At 36.7% G+C, this 16467-nt stretch overlaps 1 long non-coding RNA gene across 2 annotated transcripts in view; it reads left to right on the plus strand.

Annotated features, from left to right (window-relative positions):
- Positions 1–14986, plus strand: part of LOC106020418 (uncharacterized) — a 75266-nt gene extending 60280 nt beyond the window's left edge. Inside the window, exons 3-4 of one of the 2 annotated variants that reach the window (XR_003497208.3) lie at positions 9575–9611; positions 11924–14986. This is a non-coding gene — a long non-coding RNA (uncharacterized lncRNA). The remainder of the gene's footprint in view (positions 1–9574; positions 9612–11923) is intronic. The other variant, XR_003497209.3, reaches the window with a different exon arrangement.
- Positions 14987–16467: the final 1481 nt, after the last annotated feature.

Genomic DNA, 16467 nt, shown 5'->3' on the forward strand with positions numbered 1-16467 from the left:
TTAAATTCCAATATCACAGACTATGTTTTTTTAATGGCTAAATCTAGATATAGAAATTGTACTTTCTACCCCCACTGTGGAATATTTCTTTCCTTTGTAAGGAAACACAGAAAGAAAATTAACTCAATCTCTGGCTGCACAAGTCATAGGCTAGCTGGCTTGCCCCTTAACTATCTGCTTGGTGTAGTGCAGTGAGGGACGAACAAGAGTTACAAAACCACCACCAGTGTGTTACATTTCAAGGTCTCACACCTCATCTCAGGTCAACTTAGAAAGGAAAAAATGTATGCACTATTTAAAAGTAGACTCCATTTCTTCCATTCACTTCTTTCCTGCCAACCGTGAAGAATGGTGCTGTCCATAGTGGGTGAGGAGGAAGGGGCAGGATCTCTCCTGCTCTCAGTCCTGATGGAAACTGGTAACTTGGTGTTGTCAGCAGCCTCTTGGGAGCTTCTAGATGGGCACAAGGAGGGAGGAGGAAGAAAGGGGACTCATCACACTGCTTTGTGAAGGAATATTGCCACCTGAGTAGTGTAGGTGTTGGCTCCTACACATATTTTGATGTCTTGATATTGAAACAAAAGAATTGGAAATAGTATTGTTGGTTATTAAAGTACTAGGAAGAATAAGAGGAAAGTTGTTGGGGAAGTTGGAAGAGTTGTGGTGGTGAGGTTATACAGGTTGTCTGTTTTCCTTTATGTCTTTCTCCCTCCAGGCAAGAAGCAGGTGGGGATGTCTCAGCGACTGATTTACATCAGATGTTGAGGGTCCAGTTCTGCAAATTTTACAGAATGGGGGGGATGTGAGGGACATCAAGGGGTATTACAGTCACTAGCGGGATGTTTAAATAAGCTTTCTCTAGAAAATACAAATTTACTTGTGGAAGATGTTTATTTGAGGGGGAGTAAGCAGTCGAACTTGTGTAAGAACCTGTATCTTGGGTACTGCCCAATGGTGGTTATAATGGCAGGTGGATAAGTAAGCAGGATCTGTCCTCATGAATGAGCAAGGGGCAGTCCCAGCAGTTCCCAGGTGTGACTTGTTGAGAGGCAATCATCTGCCATGACCACATCTGGTTTTGTAAAGTTGACAATGTAATAGCAGTTACAAACATGATGGACTGTCATGTCAGATCTTGACATTTTCTGTTTATTTCTTTCAGGGAACTTTGAAGAGTTAAGGAATAGCACTGCCCTAACTACACTTGTAGTGCTTGTGTTTTTAAAGAGAAAACCTCAGGAGATTCACAGATATTTGTGCTAGCTTCATCCTTTAATGTCCTGCATGTACTGTAGCACATTTTCATGCATTTGAGGAAGACAAATATGTTATGAAAAGCAGATCATCATCTAAGTTCACTCTGCAGAGAGCAATTACTTTGTTCTATCTGTATTGATGCTCTGCCATAAGGCAGTGGTGAATTAAACAACAACAAAAAGGATACCCTAAATGGTATATGTAAATAGTAGTAACCTTAACTGTCTGTATTTGGAAGAGTGGGAGGGAAATGCAGATACTGTTTATATTAACCAGGTATAATTTTATATTGTTATTATATTTGCTTATTTTTAGCTTAGCTACACTGACTAGCAGAATGACTTATTAAATCTTGCATAAAACTTGCATAAAATTATCTAGTACCTAGGATTTACAATCTGAATATAGTCAGATAAGTACAGAGAAAGTGTCTTGAGCATAACGTCTATTCTCAGCAGTTCTGGGAGAAGCTTTTTTTTTGTTGTTGTTGTTATTAATCAGCCTTTTCTTTGTCTCTTCTTTCAGTTAGGAATATTTTTAGATGTATACACCCACAGAATGACTTCTTGCAGCCATGGTTCTAGACAGTACAATTCAAAGTTCATAGGACTCTTGCTTACAGAATTGTACAGTGCATTAGTTTTATTTTGCACATATATCTAGATTCTAATAGACTTTCAAGTTCTCTGAAAAAACAAGCCTGTAGATCCATTTCATTGCTTATTATGGTTAAAACAAGGTGGTTGATTCTCTAGCACAGGAATATTTAATGAACACTTCTAATTCCTTACTCACTGTTTTCATATGCATTCAAAAATTGGATATGAGTTTCTTCTGTGGAATTTAATACAAGAACAGTATCCAAAGTAGTTGAGTTCTCTTTTGAATATTGTTTGAGCCTGTTAGGTCATGCTTCCTTAAGAACATTCTACCTTCATTTAAGCAACAACAGAAAAGTTCCTTAGTCATTTCTGTATATTTTATTTTCCTAAAATATCTTTGAATAATTACTTAATAGCACTTCCTCAAAAATTACAAGAGCTCAGGAGAAAATTGCTTCTGTAAATCAGAGTGAACTCTGAGATTTATGATTAGTATGACATCCATTTTCTCTCCACAACTTTATTTGAGAAATAAGGCATTCACCCAATTTGATGTGATTGCTGAAGTTAAACACCTTTCATCTGATTATTTATTTGTATCATCAGGATTTGGGGCACTGGCCCACAGTTTATTTTTCTTGAGCACTTGTGTGTTCTCATTAAATAAACATGGAACATCAATTGTGGAAGAAATATTAAAAACAAATAAACAACTCAGAATTATCTATACTCGTGGATACTTGTGTGGATATTCCCTCCACCACCACCCCCTTCAGCTTTCCTACATCCTAATTTTGAAGATGACCTTCGTAGATGTAATCAGGGACTTAGTGGAACAAAAAAAAAAAAAAAAAAAAAAACCACAACACACATACTTGCAAGAAAACTAGAAAACCAAATGACTGAAAAGTGCATCATGGCCTATCATCTGTAAGAAATATCCTGCTCTGCTTGTCAGGATTGTGCTCTAAGCACATCTGCAAGAGTCTGATGAAACTTGACAAGTGTAATTCTGGAAGGAGACCAGAATTTGAGTTTTTATTTTTAGACTGCACAATATTTTGGAAGTTATTTTTGCAGAACTTTATTTTGAATTTCACCTTTTTACTTCCTGTGTAGTTGAAATCCTGCATTTGAGAAGTGATTTTTTTTCTGATAAAAGAGCAGGCAAAATATTTGAGGTGACTCTTGTATTCAACAGCGAAAATGACAGAGCTGCAGTTTAGATTTGACCTTTAATCCTAACAGAGATGCAGTCGTGTTTCATTTCAACTTTTTTAAGCAAATGTTTCCTTTTCTCATTTTGGAATTATACTTTATCAAAACAGATAAACTTCAAGATAAAACCAATAAAGAAAAGACCAAGTCCTAAACATTTCACTTTAGAAGAAACAAATATCACTTCATATTTTACCCCAAATGTTTTTCTGTTTAGCTGAGAGGAAAAATGTTTCAGAAAACCTGCAATCAGGGTCTCTGCTCTGGGAAGTCAGGCCAGACTGTGGGACTTGTTGCAGACTACTGCAGTAGTCTCAGTACTCAGTAGTGTAGATAATCTGCGGTCAGCTCCTATGACCTACTGAAGGTTGATTGACTTGCTTGGGATACTTCTTTGTCATCTTTGAAGGATTGTGTTGTGGGTAGTGTTTGAAGTTGAGAGTTTTGTAGGAAAAGAAGGTAAGATCTGTTTTTTTTTTTTTTTTTTTTTTTTTTTTTTTTTTAATGGATTCATTTGCTTCTCCCAGCTACCTTTAGTTACTTCTATTAGAAGAGGTATAGTAGGAAATATTGGGATGGTCAATAAAGGAACTTTTCAGGAAACAAGTAGAACATTGCAATTAGTTTATAGGGCGAGGCTTTACTGAATGTTTAAAGATCTTCCATGTCTCCTCTATATGGTAACATTCATTGGTGCTGCTGTGATTTCTCCCCCATGTCATACCGTGCTCTTTTGTTGCACATTCCATTTAATTTGGACCAGGTAAAAAGTCTATTAAAAATCATCTTGTGTCTAACAGTAGTTGATAATGTCCATGTAAGAAAAGTATTAAAATAAGAGTTATTTTAACACATCTTTCAATACTTAACTAGTGTATTAGAAATATATTTATTAATACTGGTGGAGCTTGAGATATGACAATGGAATTCCTCGATAACAGAAGTTCTGTTTCTGGTACTTTCTCACCACTGAGTTGCTGACACCCAATTCTACTGGAATTTGTATGGTGTATGTGTTCAATTATCAGGCAAGCTTAAGAGTACGATGGGGCAATGGTTTTGACCCAGTACATTAGCCCCAAGATACTAGTGTATTTGATTATTAGTAATATTATATCTGGCCATGATTAAACTTTCTAAATTTGCCTAAGAACTTCTAAAAATGACACAGTTCAGCTAGGGTCATGGATTTGAGGGATTCATATCACTTGATCTTCCAGTATGTCAGTAAAAGCAGAATCAGCTTCCTAAAATGTTCCCATTTTCCTCATATCCCTCTTTCTGAAAACTTTCAGAAACCCTGCTTGCAAGGAATGGCTAGAGCTTTTGTACAGGTGTATTGTGGACAGGTAGCTACTGGGAACCAAGTCACAACTTTTTTTTTCCTTAAAGAATAATGTAGCAAACTAAAAATAGCAACAAATAGAATAAATGACTTATTTTACTTGTACACAAAACTTTCAGCATCAAGTAGCAGCTTTGATGTATTTGTGTAAGGAAGATCAGAAAAGAACGTTTGAATCATTCATCATGAAGCATGCTAAAGTTAAAAGGTCAGAGGATTTTCACATCTGTCAGAAAACAGTCTCCAAAGCCAGAAAATGACTGCAGGAAACATGCTCAGCCAGACTTGGTTTTAACCATTTGGAAGTGCTGAAAATGAAGAAAGTAAAACAAGGCTGTCTTAAAAATTAAAAAAGGGAATGTTACTTTCAGGTGGACATTTCTTAAGAAAAAAATCATTAAATGTTAACCCCCCCCCCACCCCCCCAAATATATATAACCCTGGAAAAATATGAATCCTAATAAGGCTGATAAGAAGCTTCAAATGCAGATAGGAGTAATGTATTTCTGTAGTGTGCAGGTTGCCTCTTCTTTGTGCTTCATGAGATGAAAAAGGGTTATTAATAAAAGAATGAGTCAAAGGGCTCTTGGGTGAGTCATGGTGACAATTCAATGTGTCTTTCTGTATTACTACTTAAAATATGAGAGAAAGATGGTGATGGCAGGTTTTACATAATAAGAAGATAGTCTAAGCCTGCCAGAGTATCTGGGGAAATTATAGTATTTGGGAACAGAAGATCTTTATGTGATATTTTACTTCATTGCAAGCTGTTCTAGAGAATTTTTGTTCCCTGCAAACATTTCTGCTACTGATTCTTCCCTCCTGTTTCCTGCAGATTTCCTACCTACGTTTTGCTTGACAGCTGATACTGGTTCCATGGTACATACACCTTGCCTTTTCAGAATAAGAATACTTCTCATTCCTTTGTGGGAAAATACTCTTTTGCTTTCATTTCTATGCTATTTTATTTGAACAAGAAAATTGTTAGGAACATAGCTTTTGGATGTCTTTTCTAAAACTATGTTAAAAGCATCTCACTGAGAATGGGGAGGTTGCTGGTAGAGAAGCATGATTATCAAATGAAATTATGGAGTGAATTGTAGATTTGCCTGTGCCAGCTGCAATTTCTATGATCTGTAGAGGGAACCTTGTTCCAGTGAGAGACTGGGTAAGTGCACTGGTACCAACTGGTCAGGTGGCAAAAGAAAGCAGAAGCCACAATGAATAGTGAGAACAGCAGGGCCATGACAAGCTTGCTGGCCCCACTTCCTTGACTGCCTCAGCATCTCCTCACAATAATGCAGTTTGTAATCCTTGTGCTTAGCGGTCTGCTATGAACCTTATCAATGAGTTATTGAGATAGTTAGAAGCTATGTATCTAATTGAAGTTATATGTTAAAGGTACATCCTAAATATCTTATCTAGAAAACCCAATAGCATTTTGTTTTAGGTGGGAAGCATACTTTGATTTTATGGGTCCTGAAGTTAGGCCCTGAAATTTACTGGATGCATTTTAAACTGCAGGTTCTTAGGATCTGTGAAATGAATAAACTTCCCAAATCTCTGTATTTTAAGCCACTCACATGCAGATATGCATGCAAAATGAATCTATTTCTTATCAAACCAACAGAGGTGCATTACATTCACCTATTTATCTCTGCTGAGACTTTTAGCTCTACAGTAGGGAAATAATCATGTAAGTGAAATATAAAGCCAAATGGTTTGTAATACAAATCTGAAGAGAATAGTGAAAATAATAGAAGGCATGAAAAGATTTTCCCATGGAAAAAAAAGGCAGGGAGGAAAAAATAAACTTTTTTTTTGAGGATGGGTTGGATATAGGTGAAATAGGGTAGGATTCTCCATATTTCCTGTAATGTGAGCTCTACAAAGAGTAAAGAATTAACGTAAATTGCCTCACATAGGTGATTAGCCTGTGGGACTTCCTGCGGTGTACTCAAGATGTGCATGACTAGTTTTTCAGCTCTTAACTTTTATCTGAATTTGGAAGTTTATAGTGCAGACCTCCACAACTGTCAAGTCACCTCTTTAGAGGTATTTTTACTTTTAGGATGTTCTTCTAATCTTTCAGCTGTTGACTTTAGGAAGGTACTACTAGGTTACTGTGTTTTTCTCTGATCATAAAGTGTAAACTGATTGTATCAGAGCTGTATATCTACTTCTGGCTAGAAAAATATCATCCATTATTGCAGATATTCTTGCTTGTCGAACCAGTGAAGGGAGATATCTTGAATGGCAGTAGTGCTCATTCTTCCACACTTTAAGAACCTCCAGCATCTTACAACCAGTAGAAATTTCCAGGTTGCGATCATTGTGATAGATCTTTTTGCAACTAGGACACATTGCTCAGAAACACTGAAAGACAAATATTTCCAAACAGTGTTCAATTTCAGATGTGTTTTGTCAGGTTCGTTTTTTTCTTTCTTCTGTAAACTTTTAAGGTTTTTCTCATTAAAATGATTGAACCCCCTCATCTCAAGAAGGACAATATGAAAGCCCTTAAGTCTTAAAATCCCTGCAAAAAATGGTATTGATGGTATTATTAGCTGCAAGTATTTGCTTCTTAAAGCATAAGATGTTGCTTATGAACTGCTGAATCCAGAACCATGTTTGTAAATTATTATAGGCTTGTTAAATTCATATTTTCATTCCAGCAAAGCTGTGTTGCAGAAAACTTTGGCAATCTTAAAGTGTTATTTTACTGTCTTCTGTTAAGAAAATCAGTTTTGATCAGATAGCTTGTATTTGTTTTCTCTAATGTATGTAGTAAAATTGTCTTCTCTGAAGTCCTGATCAAATAGCTTAAGTAATACCTAGCACTGAGCACAGTGTCATATTTACAAACATATTTACAAATTCTTCTGTGTTTATGTATTTCCATTTCATATTGATCATATGTATGGTCACAGTTAATAATTCTTTATCTTTTTCAATATAAGTAATAGTAAATTAGATTGCTACATTTGAGTTTCATATTTCTTTTTCTGTTTTAGACTGTGCCTATTTTTAGGCTGATATACAATATTTTGCTATGGATTTCTCCTCACTTGTTCTCTTTTTCCTTATTTCATTCTCAACATCTAGTATTTTCGCTTTTCATTTTTCCTAATCAGACAATACTAACATGGGAAAGTCAGTTCTAATCTCTTACATCAGCTTACAAAGCCTCTAGGGATTTACCATGCTGTCTTCATCTTAGACATCTACTTACAGGTCTTTCATGAGTGGTCTTAAGGTTCTGTGCAAAATTCCTTTCACTTCCAGCATCTTTTTCCTGATCATTTTGTGTATAATAGTAAAGTCTTCACTCTGCTTCTTCATTGCTTAGGCTTTCTGTTTTCATACTTAGTTCGCTTTTTCATTCTATTGCTTTCCCCTCATGTTAACTTAGGTCTTTTTTCCAATTTGAGCTTCTTTTTCACACTTATCTACATACATGCATTATTTTCTTGTGTTCCTAGAAAACATGTAGGAATTTCCCTCACTGATTTTTTTTTTGTTGTTACTACTTCTTTTGGTAATGATAGACTACGTCACTAGCTACATCAGCCTCTGCACTGTTCCTTTTAAAACTCCTAATTTTGGAATATGGATTGATGACCTTTAACTCTGGATGCAAACATTCTATGCAAATAAGCAGCATTTCACCACACCTGTGAACTACAGTTTTATGCCTAAACCCTTTACCATTCCGCACTTGAACTTTTGGGAACCCATGACGTGCTCCTGTGATGGCATTTTCAGGAGCCTGGAAAGAATTAAATATCCAAAGGAAGCCTCTCTCTAGGGTTCCGGGACCAGGAGCTAATTCAAAACAGTGTATTCAGAACAAAGGTTTACTCACTCTAAGTAGCTGCAGTGCAGGGAACCATTGTCCTGGTCTGTTCTACCTGAGTTGCTTTAAGTTTCTCAAAAGTTGGGTCTACCCTGCTCCTACTGATAGGAGCACTCAGGGCCTTAGGTAGATCTTTGCAAAAGGTACTTTGAGGACTGAATCATCATCTCAGAAAACGTTTAACTCTTTAGAGTCTATTCAGTTCAGCAGAGCTCCAAGACTTAGGAGATCATCCACAGATTTTTTTTTTTTTTTTTTTGACCAGTAATTACGTGTTCAGCTATCTTCATCTTGAGTCACTTTTACTTATTTGTTTATTTTCCTAAAGGTTTCTGGTATTTGGCTAGTGTTGCAATCCCTCGTTTCCTGTTTCCATAGCCTCAGGCAGAGTGAGATGCACAAAAGTCCTAAAAATATAGATCTCTCAAATTCTTGACTATGGGAAACAGCTTTATGTGCCTAGTTCTTGGCAACAGAAGCTCTTAGTAAAAATGAAAAGATGGCTTGTGTACATTTTTTCATGGCAAAAGCAAAGCCTCTCTGAGTGCTCTAAATAGAAACTAAGTTGCAAAATAATTAGGAAATGGCTATTATAACTCAAATTGTGTGTGTATCTGGTGAGGAAGAATTACAGGGAGTGGGGAGTGCTGTAATTTCTTTGGTGTGCATAAATGCAAAGTGTTTTCAGAAATGCCAATCACTGCTGAATTCTTGCTAGTAAGTGATGAATGCTAGTGTATTTTTCCTACTGTTAATGCTTTCTTTACCAGCTGGAACTTGAACTTATGCAATGAATAAAACTTCAGCATGTTCTTAAGTTTTTCTTTTTTTTTTTTTTTGTTTAGGTTTAACCCATACTGTATGTTTTCTTTTAGGGGATAAGAATATTGCGTTCTGTGATTCTGTTCCCCATTTCACATGTTTAGGCTGGTATAGAAATTCTGGAGAAAAATCTAAAAATTCTACATAACGCGTGTGTTTGAGATAAAATGAGAAGTAATTTCTGCTAGTGGCTAAACTTCTGTAAATGTTAAACTATTCTATCCAGAATAAAAGTGATGTTTATACTATCTGATTTAATCTGTAGGACTATGACCCCTGCATGTGGATCCTTATGCCTAAATCTGTTTCTCTTTTTTCAAGGCCTGAGCCAAATACTGCGTTCTGATATGTATACCAATATCAATTTAAATTTTATTAAGTTGAAAACAAAACAAAACCATAATGTCCTAGTCAGAGAAATAGTTTGCTGTTACTGTTGCATATTTACCTTTATTTCTCTTCTGAATTTTGCAGCATCCAAGCATGTGTTTGTGCTTTGGATCCTTTACAGGTAATGTTACCATTCTGAATGCCCCATCCAGGCTAGATTCATGAGGTTAAATAAGTAATGTACTGGAAAGTCACACCTAGTGGCTGACAGATTTTCTGACTATTTTTGTAGCAAAACTGTTTTCTGTGAAGTATTGTTTTATAAATGCCAGCAAACACTTCAATATTTTGAGGAAGATCTGGCATACAGAACATTTAAAGATTGTCAGGGTTAAAGTATGGTGCCTTTCCCATCTATTAGAAGTGTAATGATTTACAAAGGGATGCTAATGCATTTTGTGACAAGAATGACAATTTCTAGTAACAAGGATTCAATAAAAGTGAAAAGACTATCAAAGCCTACCCATTTACTACTCTAAAACCACAACTTTTACAGAAAGATAGTCAAAAATTACATATAACAAAAATATTTATCCAATTGATAGCACAAAATTACTCATTACATGACTTCCAGAATGCTCAAAATCCCCAAATTGGCTCATGCTGAGTCTTTAAAATATCTGATACCATTGCATACTAACTAGCAGATATCGCTAGCTTCCAGTATATTACAATTACTGCACAGTTTGTCTCCATACAAAATAATTAAAAGAACAAAAATTGTCTTGCAGTTGGGACAAATTAGAAAAAAAAATATTCTTTTTGTACTTGTTTTTCTGAATAGCTTATGTCTGCCTCAAGTAATTTCTCTCATGCAAAAAAAGGTGGGGAGACCATGTTATTTAATTCTTTAAATATTCCTTTAAAATTATGTGATAATTGTTTTTTTAGCTTAGTGAACACATTTTGCTTCAGATGACCTCATTTAATCTGATTTTAATACAGATGACCTATTGCCGGAACAACTAAGAGTAACCAAATGGTACAAAGACCACAGAAATATATTTATCCTGAGAGTGTCTTAAGCTGTAGAAAAACAGTATAACATAAATCTGTTGTTGGTTTAAAATCCAGAAGCATGAAAGATATCATGTTTTTCTTGCTAATGACATTCTGATATATTCCTTTTATTCCTTTTCCTACTCTTAAACTGGTAAGCTTTTACACTGTTGCATTTTGTCTTTTATTAAAATCCACTTCATTAACACGAAAGAAAGAAGAATCATTTTTAATTCTTATACTGAATACTTCAGGGCTATGTCCCGTGCAGAAGCAGCCACACCCACTCTGCTGTTGGAAATAAATATTTTATTACTTCTTCCATTATGACACTGTGTTATGGAAACAGCCCCTGAGCATGTGCTAGGAGGCAGGGCTTCCTATGTTTCCTCTCCTTTCTAACCCCTTTCCATTATGGGGTTATGCCGTGTGCAGGCACGGAGTGGCTGTCCTGACTGAGGGATGCATTGGCCTCCCACAGGCCTGCAGGCAGGTCTTTGGGCACTCCATGGTGGGGAAGTGGAGAAAGGAGACCAAACTCTCCCAGTTTGTGAATGATAGGGAAAGAAGAAGTTACAGGGCAGTTAATTTTTGACTGAATGAAGGGAATTTGCTGTTGAAATCCACCTTCCACAACGAAGTGCTCACCAGCAATGCAGCTTGCATGTGGTGGGGCTTGGAGGCAGTGAGAAGCACAAGTCTGTTGGTGTCTGTGGTATGGATGTGTACAGTACACATGTGAACAGTAAGGACAAAGTCGCATCTGAACAGGGGAGACCTGTCCTGCTCCATAACTGCAACTCTCTGTGCTTTTTGGTCCTCAGAGCACATCCTGAAGTTAATTTCCTTACAGCTGGGCAGTAACTGGCTGAGGGTAGGACTGGGAGAGTGTTCAGGATCGCACCTGTGGGCTTTAGCCCTTTGTCCAGCCCACTTGCAGGGTAGTGCTTGGGCTTTGCTCTGGTGCCTCAACAGGGGCTGTGCTGGGCCTAGGCCGAAACAGTTTTTCTTTGGGGAGCTGTTGTTTCCTTAGAGTAAAATCCAGTCAAGGGCTTAGTTCCTTTTCATGGTGAATATGTCATCTCTGTGAGAGTTATTTACATATTCCAGTGTATCCTGTTCTGCTTACAGACAGAATGCTGCTGCTTACTTTCACAGTACATTTGCTGAAACAGGGCACTCTGGAAGCGTGAAACAGCACTTACTGCCTGTAGAGTTAAACTCCTGACATTAAAACTGTATTCCAAAACCTTCAGTTTTCTACTTCTAGTGACTGCTGCTTTTCTGTTTGTCATACAATGTTTTCCTGAGACTGTAAAATAAATAAATAAATACATAAAAATTGTATGTGGTAGATACATTTAGGCAATAGGCAAAAATAAATAAATAAAATAAATAGTATGGTGGAGTAAGAATATTACATTGGTTTTCCAGGAGGCCCAGAAATGTGACTGTCTTGCACCTGATCTAAAGCTTCCCCAGCTGAGTCTGAAAGCGGTCAAAGTTTGGAACAGGTTGCCCAGATGTGCTGTGGAATCTGACTCCCTGGAGATATTTAAAATTCAAATGGACAAGTACCTGAAGAAACTGATTGAAGAGGAACTGATGTGAATTAGGGACAGGAGTAGATGATCTCCAGAGGTCCCTTCTAGCCTATAATATTCTGCGATTCTTAGAATCACAGAATGCAACAGGATAACATTTATGAACATTTCTGAATAATTCTAAAAAGATGTTACCTAAAATGAGTAAGGGAAATTCATCACAACTGCTTAACCCCTGGGTCTGTTCTAAAATGTACAGGTCCAGTTTTCAGAAATGTTTTGTTGTTCTTTCTTGTAGGTATTAAAGCATGTATATGGTCGTATGGATTCACTGAGACAATTCTAAAGATGAGAATGGAGGCCCTGGCATGTGAGTCAGGCTAGTTTATTCAGTGCAGATTTTTCTGCTAGAGTAATCAGAACTACCTTAGTAGTTAGAGTTACAAATGATTGCACTGATTATTGATTAAATGTGGGAGAGCATAATTACTTCACAGAACATGATTTATTTGATATTAGTGGTTGAAAACCACTACAGATCTGCAGGGGGATTAAAAAGGATATATTCAATATACATGGCATGTGATTTCTGGGCCAATTAACACTGAGCGTTTTTGTGGGACGGAAGCTATACACACACACAATTGTAAATAAAGTCATTTGTTTTCATTCCATTGTACATATTTATAATGAAGATGTTAAAAACATGAAGGAAATAAAAAGGTGTAGAAGCAGGGGCAGGAGATCATCTGGAAGGATGGAGGCACTGTCTAAGTATTCATAGGGATAGGATTAGGAAGGCCAAAGCCCACTTGGAGTTGAACCTAGCAAGGGATATAGAAGGGTGATGTGAAAGGTGTACTACAGGTTTATCAGAAGCAGAGGGAATATCAGGGAAATGTGAGCCCACTGCCGAATGGATCAGGGGACAGAGTGACAGAACATATAAAAAAAAAAAGGCTGAGGTACTCAATGTCTTCTCTGCCTTAGTCCTGCCTAGTGGAGTTTCAGGTCTTGAGACCAGTGGAAAAATATGGGATAAGGAGGATATGCCCTCAATGGAGGAAGATCAAGTTAGAGAATATCCAAACAAATTGGGCATACATAAATTAATGGGATGCACTCACTGGGGTTGAGTGAAGTGGTTGATCTCACTGAGAAGCCATTCTAGACTGTTTTTGAAAGATCATGGTGAGATATTTCAGAGGGCTAGAAGAAATCAAATATCATTCTATGTGATAAGTGATGGATAACCTGATAAAAGCAGCTGGATAAACTGAAATACAAATGTTAAATATTTTTAGGGTTAAATTAAGAGATATGGTATCACTTTCTTTAAGTCATGCGTTGCGTCCTCATTCTTGGACTCTTAAACTTAAATGTACATTATCTTTCCAAAAGGTCTCATTTTCTGTTAGGTTTGCTCAAATTACAATTCTAATTATGATACCTGCTAATTGAAGGTAATTCATTACAGTTGACACTGTATGAATGTTGATGTGCATTTCCTGCCTCATATTTGGTATCTGTGACAAGGAATGTGCATGTATGCATATATATATATGGCACATACCAAACTTTGCCTTTTAAAATTGTGTATTTGATTGTAAATTTGTTTGTTGTATGTATGTATGATCAAAAAAGGGAATGACACACACAACACATTTTCTAGCAATTTCTGTATTAGCTAGGATTGTAAGAAATTTCTTGGCAGTCAACAAGTCAATTTGCACTTTGCTTCATGATACAAAATATAAGGATAACTATGTAAATATGTATGGTTTCCTATAAATCAAGCTGCTTTGGAATTAAGTGGAAGGAATATTACTGCATTGATTACCAAGTATATGTTGTGTGGCTACTGTAAACTATATAAATACTTAGAAAACTGTTCTGATTTGCACCTGGTTGGCTTTCCAATCTGAAATCTGTCTTAATCAGGTGCTTTGATTGTTATATGACTATTATTTATTACCTTCTGTTTGTGGTCTATCACCTTCAGGAATGCTTGAAGTCTCTCCATTGTATTTCAGTATGCAAGAAAACAAGTGTAAGCACCATGAGTAGCATATATTTGATCTGAGTAGATACGTTGAGAATATTGTGTTTGCACTCAGTATTTGCAAGCTTCAGCAACAGTTATACCACTGAGTACTTTGGGAGTCAGGGGGAGTCTTCAGATGAAAATCTCCCAAAATCACAAGATTCTCAGTGAAGATATCTTTTAAAACAACTGAAAACTTCTCTTTTAAATCCGCGTTTCTTGTATCATTGTTAGCGGTACTGGGAATCACCATATGCAGTTGCATTTCAGATGACCTTAGAGAGTATGTTGTGAAAGGTTTAATTCCTTCTGCCTTTGAGCATATTTTAGTGTATATTCTAAAATAGCTTTCAGCTCTAGATATCTTTGACAATCTATTTCCATACATGAAACTACAAATAGCTTCAACATTTATTCCACACACTACATAACTACAGTAGAAGAAATCCTAGTTATTTAAAACAACTTAACATTAATATTGAATTTTATTTAGGTGAATTAAGAGAAACTATGAGACTAGGTGATTAAAGGAAAAAAGCATAGGCTTTAATGCATACTGTAGTGTCCCCAGGTAGGGAGACTTTCAGGAGCTGACAGTTAAGTGTGCGAAGTTGGAAGTAACGTTATTTTGGAATGTCAGATTCAGGTGTTTTTGGACAGCATCAGTCTAAACAGATCAAGCTGTTTATGATCATAACTGAACTTTCTAGTGTTTTTTTAAAGTGCAATTTTTTTTTTGTTGCAGATGTCACTGTTGTGAAGATACTTGTTTTAGAAACAAATTATGCAAATAACAACTTACCTTTAATCCACAATGAGTGTGACTTGAAATAAATTTTGGAAAGATTCTTGATAAAATTGTTTCTTTTGTGAACTGTGAGAACCTGATTCTACTATAAACAAACAAGCAAAAAATAAACTGAATTGACTTCAAAACTTAAAGATAAAGCATTATTTGAAGTATGATACAATTTCCCATTTAGCAGCTGGGGCTTTGCTGTTGTAGAGCAAAATAAGGAAAAATGATTAAAATAATTAAATGATTAAAAATCCATGCACTTTAGAGTCAAATATTTTCTGTCCTCAAAGAAAGCAAATGCTGAATCACTAAATTCTCAAGAAAAAGTGAGTTGAAGTGTGTGGCTTTTCATGTGTTGCAAATGCTGGAATCTCTTTCCTAAGCAGCTCAGGGTGTTTAGGGTGCTGCTGTGCCAGGTTGGAAGAGAGGCTTTGAATGTCTGTGGGCTGAGCTTGAGTTTCTGAAGATCACTGTGGCTGTTGTGTTTCATGCTGTGCCTTAGTCCTGAGGTGGGAATCAAGTTGTTTGCCTTTCCCGTGTTGCTGCAAGTTTGGACTTGCCCTATAGCACAATTTGGAGGGCAAAGAGGTGTTTAGCAACAGACCTGACAGCAGTTTGAGGGCTACACTTTTCAGTTTAAGGGCTGGAATCTTTCCTGGGGCTTGATGTAGGTGTCGTAGCATTTGTGAGCATCTGAGTTTCAAATGCTCACAAATGCATGCTTCAAATATCAACAGTCAGATATGCTATGGGAAATCACATCCCAAGGGCAGCTGGAATAACTGCAGTACAAGGCAGTCAGAAGCTAACATCAGTGTCGGTGATTTTATTTTTATTTTTTTAATGCTGCTTTGCTACTGTGTGCAGTGGCATGAGTACAGAATAAATTTACTGTTATTTATTAGAAGCTCTGAAGTTAGGATAAAGTCCTTTGTGTTTTTCTTCAATGACTTGAGAATTGTACAGTAATTCTATAAAATATTAAATATTTGTTGTCCTGGTGGGTTGAACCTAGTTGGCAGCTAAACCCCCACACAGCCACTTGTCTGCTCCCAACAGTGGGATGGGGGAGAGAACCAGAGGGGCAAAAATGAGAAATACTTATGATCTAGATAAAAGATAGTTTATATGGTGTTTTTTTAATAATAATAATAATAATAATAATATAAAACAACCAACCACGTGATGCAAAGGTACTCACTGACTGCTTCCCACCAGCAGACTGATTTAATATCTGTTATATGAGGGAAATTTTTACCAGGAAAAAAAATCCAGGTGATAACGCTCACTGTAGAGTTGTACATAATGCTCACTTTACTCATGGCTCCTGGCAGAACTGAGCCGATGGCTGAGTACAGAGCTGCTTGCTGCCTGCAGGATGGAGTCAATTCTGGACTTGCCCACCAAGCACTGGCAACAATTTCTCGCTGATATTGTAAATGCCTATGGGGCATTTGGGTTATGGGATGCCTTTGGGGTTAGGAAACAACTGAGGCTGCAATTTTGTTTTTGAGAATGCTTTTCTGTCTTGACGTGTCCCTGAGTCCCTAACCCCATTATACGCTATGTCTATCTGTGAAAAATGCAACTA

The sequence above is a fragment of the Anas platyrhynchos genome, chromosome 4, assembly GCF_047663525.1.
Source record: "Anas platyrhynchos isolate ZD024472 breed Pekin duck chromosome 4, IASCAAS_PekinDuck_T2T, whole genome shotgun sequence".
Lineage (NCBI taxonomy): Eukaryota > Metazoa > Chordata > Aves > Anseriformes > Anatidae > Anas > Anas platyrhynchos.